The sequence below is a fragment of the Elephantulus edwardii genome, unplaced genomic scaffold (assembly GCF_000299155.1).
Source record: "Elephantulus edwardii isolate Elephantulus edwardi_28Jun2011 unplaced genomic scaffold, EleEdw1.0 scaffold00018, whole genome shotgun sequence".
Taxonomy (NCBI): domain Eukaryota; kingdom Metazoa; phylum Chordata; class Mammalia; order Macroscelidea; family Macroscelididae; genus Elephantulus; species Elephantulus edwardii.
This window is the reverse complement of record NW_006399768.1, coordinates 213178-224978: the sequence shown is the minus strand read 5'-3', so window position 1 is coordinate 224978 and position 11801 is coordinate 213178. Positions and strand designations below refer to the sequence as shown.

The 11801-nt window shown below is 38.0% G+C and overlaps 1 pseudogene; it reads left to right on the top strand.

Annotated features, from left to right (window-relative positions):
* The first annotated feature begins 613 nt into the window (after positions 1-613).
* Positions 614-1069, top strand: LOC102844003 (annotated as a pseudogene).
* Positions 1070-11801: the final 10732 nt, after the last annotated feature.

Genomic DNA, 11801 nt, shown 5'->3' with positions numbered 1-11801 from the left:
AATAAAAATGGTATGATCTTAGTAATTGATGCAGAAAAGGCTTTTTGACAAACACAACACCCCTTCCAGATAAAGGCATTCAGTAAAATTGGAATAGAACATAGTGAAAATTACATATGCAAAACCAAGAACCAACATCATTTTCAGTGGATAAGGAGTAAAAACATTTTCCTTGCAAACAGGGACCAGACAATGATTCCCACTGTCACCACTTCTTTTCAATATTGCATTTTAAGTGCTTGCTAGAGCAATATGACAAAAGAATAAAATAAAAGGCACTGAGATCAGTAAACATATGTTTAAGCTGTTGCTGTATGCAGATGCTATGATAGTTTACATAGAAAACTCCAAAGATTCAACAAAAACCCTATTATAGTTAGTAGGCCAATTTAATAGACTGGCAGGATGTAAGATCAATATCCAAAAATTGACAGGATTCCTCTACAGTAACAAAGAGAACTCAGAGAAGGAAAAGAAGAAAGCGAAAGAATTTACAATGACCAGCCACAAATTGAGATACTTGGGCGTGAACCTAACTGGAAATACAAAAGACTTAAACAAAGACTTTTCTTCAAGACACAATAATCTTTTTTGTTGCCTGACTGCCGCCATCATGGGTCGCATGCATGCTCCCGGGAAGGGCTTGTCCCAGTCGGCTCTTCCCTATCGCTGCAGCGTCCCCACCTGGCTGAAGGTGACATCTGACGACGTGAAGGAGCAGATCTACAAACTAGCTAAGAAGGGTCTAACTCCTTCCCAGATCGGTGTGATCCTCAGAGATTCACATGGTGTTGCACAAGTGCGTTTTGTGACAGGCAACAAAATCCTGAGAATCCTTAAGTCCAAAGGACTTGCTCCTGATCTTCCTGAGGATCTCTACCATTTAATTAAGAAAGCTGTTGCTGTTCAAAAGCATCTTGAAAGGAGCAGAAAGGATAAGGATGCTAAATTCCGTCTGATCCTGATTGAGAGCCGAATTCACCAATTGGCACCATACTATAAGACAAAAAGAGTCCTTCCTCCCAATTGGAAATATGAATCATCCACAGCCTCTGCCCTGGTTGCATAAATTTGGCTTTATGTACTTGAGCAATAAAATCATTGTTTAACTACAAAAAAAAAAGACACAATAAAAGACCTAAATAAATGGAAAAATGGGCCCTGTACATGGCTAGGAAGACTCAATATTGTGAAAATGACAATCCTACAAAAAGCAATATACATGTTCAATGCAATCCCAATCCACATACCAAATTCATTTTTCAAGGAAATTGAAAGGGAAATTATCAAATTTATTTGGAGAGGCAAGAGACGCTGAGAAACAAAAATGAGGTTGAAGGCATAGCACTTGCTGACCTCCAAACCCACTACACAGTAGTAGTAATTAAAACAACATGGTACTGGTACAATGACAGACACATAGAAACAGAATTAAGAACCCAGAAATAAATCCAGCTATCTATGGTCAACTGGTAGTCAATAAACAAATTAAAGTTATCAAATGGGAAAATGATAACTTCTTCAACAAACAGTGCTGGAAAAACTGGACTTCTACCTGCAGAAAGCTGAAACAAGATCCACATGTCACACCATACACAAAAATTAACTCAAGGTGGATCAAAGACCTGGGAGTAAAGTCCAAAACCATACCATTCATAAAAGAAAAGCTGGAATCAAGCTTAGAAGCATTAGTTCAGGGTATAAAGAGACTGTCAAATACAACCAGAAATGCACAATCTGAAGAGGATAAAATTGATGCATGGGACCTTCTAAAGATTAAATCCATTAAAACCTTTTTTTTTCTAACAGGGTGAGAAGAAAACCTACAGACTGGGAACAATCATTTGGTAATAAAATCTCAGACAAGAGCCTTATAACAAAGGTTTACAGAATATTTCTGGGCCTCCACAAGAAAAAGACTGATAACCCAATTATAAAATGTGAAAAAGACATGGAAAGAATTTTCACAAAGGAAGATATTCGAATGTCAAACAGACCCATGAAGAAATTTCCCAAATCACTGGCAATAAGAGAGATGCAAATCAAAACCACAATGAGACAATCACTCTCCACTAATAGAAGCAAAGTTTAACAGGGCAGCAAGTAATAAATAATTGTTGGAGAGGATGTGGTAAGAAAGGAGCACTTATATATTCTTGGTAGTACTGTAAAATCATACAACCAGTCTGGAAGGCAGTTTAACAGTTCCTCAAAAAGCTGAACCTATATAGAAATTCCTTATGACCCACTATTTGGAATATACCTTGAGAAAATTATGACTGAGGCACAAATGGAGATTTGTACACCAATGTTCATAACAGTGTCATTCACCATTACAAGAACATGAAAACAGCCAACCACAAACTAATGGATTGAGAAATTATGGTACAATCACACAATCGAATATTAATGCAGCATGCAGGAACAATGATTTTGTAAATCATTACCTAACTTTGGAGGGACTGGAGAGCATTATGTTGAGTGAACTAACTCAGTCGCACAAGGATAAATATTGTATAAAACCATTCTTGTAGAATGACTATAAGTAAAATATCCAAGAGGGGTGAGAGAGATTGGAAGCAGAGGAATAAGGATGTGTATGGGGAGGGGGGATTAATCATGGGGTTGTACTATTTGATGGGTGGGGGGATAAGGGAAATAGAAAAGACTTGTTCTTGAAAACAATGTATTTGAATTTTGTAAATAAACTAATAGAAATTTAAAAAACAAAATCTGTGTTATGTAAATGGCACAACCTTTCTTGCTGAAAGTGAAGAGGACCTGAAATGTTCACCGTAGAGCATCAAGGACTTCAGCCTTCAATATAGATTGAAGCTCAACGTCAAGAAAACAAACATTCTCACCATTGGGCTGATTCGAGGCATCATGATAGACGTTGAAGAGATTGAGATTGTTGACAGCTTCAGCTTGCTTGGCTACACAATCAACACTCTTGGTACCAGCAGCCAGGAAATAAAAAGACAAATTGCATTGAGGAAGTCGGTTGTCCTCTCCAAAGTCATGAAGAACAATGATGTCAGTCTGGATACTAAGGTGCACCTGACACAAACCATGGTCTTTGAAATTACTTGCTATGTATGCCTCAGAAAACTGGATAATGAGTAGGGAGGATAGAAGGAGAGTTGATGAATTTGAGCTGTGGTGCTGGAGAAGAGTATTGAATATGCCATGGACTGCTAAGAGAATAAACAAGTTCATTCTGTAGTGGGTGAAGCAGGCTGCTCCTTGGAAGCAAAGATTCTGAAGCTTCATCTGACATACTTTTGACATGTTGCAAGGCAGGATCAGTCCTTGGAGAGGAACATCGTGCTTGTGAAGGTGGAGGGACAGCATAGGAGAGGAAGACCCTCAATGAGATGGATTGATTCAGTGACTGGGATAATGGGGATAGGTGTGTGGGAAACAAGATTGACACAGGAAAGAACAGGGTTTAGGGCTGTTATACATAGCATTGCTATGAGTCACAGGTGACTCAACAGCACACGATAACAACTACCCTATATGGTAAAAGCTCATTAACATAACAAAGAAAAATGGATTATATTTTATAAAGGATTGGACTTAAAACACACAATGAGGAGTAAAGAGGCAATTCTGTCTATAATAAGGACAGAGACTAAATTTACTACACTGAAAATTAATAATAAGTGGTAATTTATCCAACAAGTATGAACATAAAAATTTTTCAAAAATAAATAATGTGACAAAGTGTATATAAATATATAAATAATCAGGATTTCTGTTAAATAAACAAGAAATGGTTCAAAGGTGTTAGAACTAACACATCTAGAAAGTTAGAAGCATAAAAAAAATGGTTAATTTTTAACTTTTTAATATTATTTTGGCATAATACAGCTCTCACAGAAGTTTAATTATGAAATTCAAACTAATCAGAACCAGGTAGAAAAAGAAAGAAATAAAAATTTGAACTAAGTGATATTGTTCTGTGGGAACTAATGATATCTTAGTAGAGAAAAAAGAAGAAACTTACAAATTAATACCACACTAAATAATGAATTTAAGAATAAGTTTATTACAATTATAAGTATAAATGCTATGGAAGAGACTCACATAAATCTCAAGAAGAATATTTTCTTCTCTTTCCACTCAGAATTGTACTTGTTATAAAATAAATGTCAGTATAGTAAAATTTTAAAAAACAACCTTATCATAATATATCTATTAATCTAGAATATCTTTAAAATTCATATTATTACTTAGTTAACAAATTATGATGTTGTTACATGCTGTTGAGTCACTTGGAACTCATAGTGACCCTATGCTTAAGAGTTCTGAACTCTGTCCTGTACTTAGGCAGTCCCGTTGTCTCTGACACATCTAACGCCATTACCCCAGTTACTGTGCCATTTCATCTCATCCACGGTCTACCTGTCCTTCGCTGTTCCTCTATCCTTTCAAGCATGATTTCCTTCCACCATCTTCTCTTACATTGTGAAAAGTGTTCTCTTCTCTTGATCCCACAGCTATTGTTGATTTGTAAGACCATGTGTCTGCAGTCAAGATGGCTAATGACTTCCCCCAACAGTGGCTAACACAAATGGCTTTTTGTTGTTGTATACTGTCAAATCAGAGCTAATCCATAGCTGACCCTCCAGTGGGTTTTCAAAGGCAGTTAATCTCACTGGAGGAGATTGTCTATCCTCCCTCAGAGCAACTTGTGGCCTTGAAAAGCGTATCTTTGGGATTGCAGTACAGCTTCTTGCCACTAGGTCACCAGAGCTCCCTACTCTAGAAAGGCCAATTTCCAAGCATTCTGAAACCCTTGCTTACCAGCACCAGTCTTCAATGAGATGGAAAAGACAATTTTTAGTTTTATCTGGAAAGGATTGTTGTTGTTGTTGTTGTGTTGTTGTGTACCATTAAGTTGGAACTGACTCATGGATGAATTTCCCTCTGGTGGATTTTCAGAGGCATTTAATCACACAGCAAGATATTGCTCATCCTTCTCCTCTGAAGCAGTAGGTGTACCGTGAACCACTACCCTTTAGGATTGAAATGTGACTTATTGCCCCTAAGCCACCAGAGATCCTATGAAAAGCATAGAGACCTCAAAAAAGCAAAGTAGCACTGGAAAAAAAAAACAAAGTGAGAAGTTTCACACTCTCTGACCTCTAAAGTATTACACAGTCATAGTAGTAAATACAGCAAGGTGTTTGTAAGGTGACAGAAACTTAAATCAATGGAATAGAATTGAGAACCAAGAAATCAAACTTTCTACTTATAGTCAACTGGTCTTCATCAAGGAGATGAAATACAGTAATTGGGAAGATGATAGCCTCTTTAACAAATGGTGTTGGGAAAATTGGACAACTATCAGCAGAAAAATTAAGGAAGAACCATACCTCACACGATAGACAAAAACCAACCCAAGGTAGATCATAAATCTAAAAATTAAAAAAAAAGTTTGGAGAAAAATTGCAAACAAAGTCAGAAGCCCTAATATACAGTATGAATAGACTTTCAAGCATAACTAAAAACCTACAACCAAGCAGATAAAATAGATCAAGAAGACCTTGTAAAAATAGAATTCTTGTGTGCCTCAAAAAATCTTCTCCAACAGAGTAAAGAGGAAGCCTGCAGACTGGGGAAAAAGTATTTGCAATTTACATATCTAGTAATGGACTCATAACTAAAATTCATAGAATACTCCAATATATCAACTAGTAAAAGACAACCAAATCTTAAAATTGACAGAAGAGATGAATAGAAATTTCACCAAAGAAGATTGTCAGCTAGCCAGAGAACATATGAAAAACTGCTCAAAATCACTAGTTTTTAGAGAGATGTAAAACGAAACAGTAATGAGATATCATTTCACACCAACAACAACAGCAAAATTCAACAGGACAGCAAACAAAAAAATGCTAATAAGAACATGGGAGATTATAATTCTTATTTAATGTTCACAGGAATATAAAATGGTCCAGACACTGGGGTTGGTAGGGTTGGCTGGTGCTTCTTAAGAAAGGTGGAAATAAAAATACTATTTGACCCAGCTACTCTGCTACTGGGAATATGTTGTTATTGTTGTTATGTGCCATTGAGTCACTTGCGACTCATAGCGACCCTATGTACAACAGCCCTAAACTCTGCTCTGTCCTGTGCCAATCGCACTGTCTCTGACACTCGCATCCCGATTACCCTAGTTATTGAATCAATCCACCTCATAGAGGGCCTTCCCCTCCTGCGCTGTCCCTCCACCCTCCCAAGCATGATGTCCTTCTCCAAGGACTGGTCACTCCTCACAACATGTCCAAAGTATGTTAGACGGAGCCTCAGAATCCTTGCCTCCAAGGAGCCACGTGGTTTAACCCTTTCCAGGACAAATCTATTTGTTTTCCTAGCCGTCCATGGTATTCTCAATACTCTTCTCCAGCACCACAGCTCAAAGGCATCAATTCTCCTTCTATCCTCCTTGGTCATGTATCAAACGCACCTTAGTTTCCAGAGAGACACCATTGCTCCTCAGTACTTTGGAGAGTTCTCTAACAGCAGAATTTCCCATGGCAATGCACCTTTTAATTTCCTGACTACTGGTGCTAAGAGTGTTGACTGTGGAGCCAAGCAAACTAAAGCTGTGTACAAGCTCAATCTCTTCACCATCCATCCTGATGCTGCCAATTGGTCCAGTGGTGAGAATCTTTGTCTTCTTGACACTGAACCTCAATCTATATTGTAGGCTGCAGGCCTTGGCCCTCTGCAGCAGGTGCTTCAGGTCCTCTTCAGTTTCAGCAAGCAGGGTTGTGTCATCTGCATAATGCAGATTGTTGATAAATCGTCCACCAATCTCCAATCTTGACCCCACATTTCTCCTCATAGAGCCCAGCCCCCCAGATAATCTGTTCTGCATATAGGTTGAAAAGGTATGGAGATAGGATGCATCCCTGGCTTACGCACTTCCCAGTTTTGAACCATGCAGTGTTCCCTTGCTCTGTTCTGACGACTGCTTCCTGGTCCAAGTATAGGTTTTGCATTAGCATGATCAAGTGTTCTGAATTCCCATTCTTCTCAAAGTCAGCCACAGTTTGTTATGATCCACAAAGTCAAATGTCTTTGCATAGTCAATGAAACACACATAGACATTCCTCTGGTATTCTCTGCTTTCAGCTAAGATCCATCTAAAAGCAGCTACAATATCCCTAGTACCACAACCCCTTCTAAACCCAGCCTGGACTTCTTGTATTTCTCTGCTGACATGCTGTTCCAGTCATTTTTTTATAATCTTCAGTAAAATATTGCTTGCATGTGAAATCAATGAAATTGTTCTAAGGTTTCCACACTCTTTTGGGTAAACTTTCTTTGGGATAGGAACAAATATAGATCTCTTCCAGTCAGTTGGCCAAGTGGTCGTTCTCCAGATTTCTTGGCACAACTTGGTGAGCACGTCCAGGGCAGCATCTGTTAGCTGAAATATGTCAATTGGTATACCGTCTATTCCTGGAGCCTTATTTTTTGCCATATCCTTCAAAGCAGCCTGAACTTCTTCTTTCATCACCATAGGCTCTTGCCCATATGTTGTTTCATGAAATTCTTCTGTGTCTTCCAATTCCTTTCGATACAGTGACTCAGTATATTCTTTCCATCTTCTTTTAACACTTCCTGGATCATTTAACATTCTGCTAAAAGCATCCTTGATTATAGCAACTCGAGGTTTGAATTTGTTCTTCAGTTGCTTGAGCTTAAGAAATGCTGAGCGAGTTTGGCCCTTTTGTTTTTCTGACTCCAACTCCTTGCACATTTCATTGTAATATTTTGCTTTGTCATACCGTGCTGCCTTTTCAAATCTTCTATTCAAATCTTTAGTGTCTTGAATTCTTCCTTCTGCTTTGGCTTCTCTGTGCTCCAATGCAATTTTCAGGGTCTCTTCTGACACCCATTTTGGTCTTTGCTTCCTCTTCTGTCTTTGCAATGACCTTTTGCACTCTTCCTGGATGATACCCTTGATATCCCCCCACAACTCATCTGGTCTTTGCTCATTAGTCTTCAAGGCCTCAAACCTGTTCCTGAGATGGCTCTGAAATTCAGGTGGGATAGACTCAAAGTCATATTTTGGTTGCCTTGGATTTGGTTTAATTTTCCTCAACTTCAGCTTGAACTTACATATGAGTATTTGGTGGTCCGTTCCACATTCAGCTCCTGGCCTTGTTTTCACAGCTGATATTGAGCTTCACCAGCAGTTCTTTCCACAGATGTAATCGATCTGATTCCTATGCATATCATCAGGTGAAATCCAAGTATATAACTTGCATTTATGTCTCTTAAAATTTGATCATTCTCTCTCTCCAGCTCCATTTCTGTCACAGAGTCCATGTTTTCCAACTACTGAATCTTCTTCTCTGTTCCCAACTTTTGCATTCTGGTCTCCCATTATTATCGATGCATCTTGATTGCATGTTCGGTCAATCTCCGATTGCAAAAGTTGGTAAAAATTGTTTATATCATCTTCCTTAGCTCTGGTTGTTGGTGCATATATCTGAATGATAGTGGTATTCTCTGGACTTCCTTGTATGCGTATAGATATTATCCTGTCACTGACAATATTGTACTTCAAGATGGATCTAGCAGTGACTTTTTTTAACTATGAAAGCAACTCAATTTTTTCTCACCTTTTCATCTCCAGAGTAATATATCATATGATCATCTGACTCAAAATGCCCCATGCCTGTCCCTCTCATCTATCCAATGCCTAGTATGTCAATATACTTGAAATAAATCAGAGCTGTGAGGCATGTATACTCTCATGTTTTTACGGCATTGTTCACAGTAGCAAGGAGATGGAAACAGCTCATTTGCCCATCAACAACTGAATGGATAGAGGAACTATGGAACATGTACCCAATAGAGTACAATGTTGCATTGAAAATAATGAGCCTCTAAAACACTACACAATGCTCAGTGAAATATCTGTCACCAAGGGACAAAATCTGCATAAAAATATTATTTTTATAACATCATTGAGACACAGGAGGGAGGCAAACAAGATAAGAATGGATAGACAATGATTATTGCACTGTATTGAGTGACAGGTAAGATAATCTGAAAGGAATGGATAATTAGAAACCATGTGATTGAAAAGGTGGGGGGAAAGGAAGAAAATTTCGGTGAATAAACAAATAATAAAAAGCTAAGTGAAAACAACCAAAAGTACACACACACCCCCCCTTAAAAAAGTATCATTTGTGGTACAAAAGATGATGATATATTTATTATATTATGTTTTATTTATGACATATATTATATTATTAATTTATGATATGATATGATTGATATGATATGATATGATATTATTAACATCATCTCAGTAGATTATGAGCCACATGAGTTTGGATACTTTGCCCTTTATGTATGTTCTCCAAGGAAAAGAAAGAATTCAAAAATCTAGATACTAAAAAAAATATGTTCTATGCAGCACTTGAATACTATATACTTTTCTACAGAGACCAAAACACTCACAATTATAATTTCATTTGCTTGAAAAATATTTACAACAGCATTACAAGTTAGGTACGAATATTATTCCCTAATAGCTGAGAAAATTGAAACATAGATTGGTTACAATAATTTGGTGAATGTTAAAGAATAACAGATTTGTAGATTAAACCTAGGCAATAGGCACTAGACTATGAAACGGTATTATTCTTAGTTATACTAGAGGATAAATTACTAAGCACTATAAATAAAAGCAGTAGAATGAAAACCACTCTGCTTTTATTAATAAATGATTTATATATATAATCAGTCTGAGACTCTGGATGCCATGAAATCACTATTTCTGCACCATAATGAATGTTTTCATTTCCTAAGGTTGATGACACAGTGGAAGTTCTGTCAAAGCACTGAGGGCTAGTAGTATGAGAATAAGTTCTTGTAGGACTTCACTTTCTTTGGAGGCTTTGGAAAAAATCTTTCTTTACCCCTTTTGATTTAGGATAACTCCAGATGTTCTTTATTTTTTGTGGCAGCAAAGCCTGCCTTCACTGTAATAAGGTCTTCTTCATTGTACGTATGTGTAAGTTCTCTTTTCATATTTTATAATCTCAGAAAATGCAACACATTGCCATTTAGTTGGAATGAGTCATAACCAAACCTTTGAGAGGTTTTCAGAGACTACCTAGCACAAGAGGAGATTGCCTGTCTTTCTCCTGAGGAGCAGCTGGTGGGTTTGAATGGCTGAACTTTGAGTAGGCAGCACACATCTCTACCTATTAAGTCACCAGAGCTCCTATATGTTAGAAACAAACAAAGCAAACAATCCCAAAACACTAATTCAAAAATATTTTATTACAGTTTTTATCTTTGTCCTTACCTTATCATTTGCAAGTAAGGCTATATTCTAAGATACCTATTGGCAAGCATTTTAAAGTGAATATTATTCAGTTCAATGGAACTGAGGAAAAGCTTATGGTTCCATTAGGCATAGGAGTTCAGTTTGGCGTATGTGGGTGTTGAAGTATAAAGAGGGCTTGATGTCAGATCTATGTCCAACATAATCCTAGAAAGAACTAAAATGGAATACCAGCAGAGATGATCTCTAAAGATAATCTTGCTGATAATCTCAAATGACTCTGCAAAAGAAACTATATATTCTAGACCTGCTCAAGAATATCCTCCCTTCCTTTTATCTTAAGAACAGAAGATAATATTTCTGCATTATAAGTCCAAATGTTTCTTTTCCTCAATCAAAACTCATGTCTCAGTTAAGAGTCCACATCCAATTCAAGGTAGTAACATGGAAAGGAAATATAAAACTTTAAGGATGTGTAGATGTTGAAGTGTCTATCAAAAAAAGGGAGGGTGGAGAAATAGACAAGAGTTAAAACTGTATCTGTTTCAGAGAGAGTTCTGGTCGCCTAATGTTAAAGCTGCATTGTAATAACAAAGGATGTGGCTCAAATTTACCAGCTTCCCTGTGGAAGAAGGATGGGCAATCTCCTCCCCTGTGATTCACTGCTTCTGAATATTTGTTGAAGGCTCAGCGTATAACAGGAACTTATCTGTTTCTAATTGTGGTACAACAAACTGGCTGGCTTCAACCACAAGAAATTCATTCTCTGACAATTTCAAAGCTAAGAAGTTTCAAAATCAAGATAATAGCAGGGCCACACCTCCTTTAATGGAGTAATTCTAAAACACAAAGGGGAATAAACATCCTGGTTTCCTCTAACCCCTCATGCTCTAAGACTTTCCTTGGCTTTCACCTCAAATTTTCTTTCACTTCCATCTTTACCTCCATCTTCATATGATCATCTTCTTGATGTATTTGTCTGTGCCTTCATGTGTTCTCTTCTTGACCTATTGAGGGACTCCATTTTGTAACCAATATGTCATTTTAAAATGTATAAGCCTCTAGAGCAGTAAACTGAAAGTGGTGGGGGATGGGGGAGAAGAGCCCCACCCAAACATCAGCCAATCTTGTATCACCCTGTTTTCGTGGGCTTTCCCCTTTAAATAGGCGGGACAGCCCAGAATCAGGGCCGCGCCATTTTCCCTGCTCTATCAGCATGGTTTGACCGAGGCCCGGATTTGAATCTGAAATAGATTCCCTCTTGCCCTTGCATCGGTGTCTGCTCCTTGGTGACTTGGGGGGAAACTGGATTTGGGGCACAACATCTGGGGACTCGCCGGGATCCCCTCACAACCCCAAGGACCCCTAACCGGAGGGATGAACTGCTGGCCAGACGGGTGAGTGTGTCCATCTGTGTTTTCGTTCTGTACCGAACTGTGTTGCTTTCTGAATTCGGAGCAGTGAAACGTGGCTA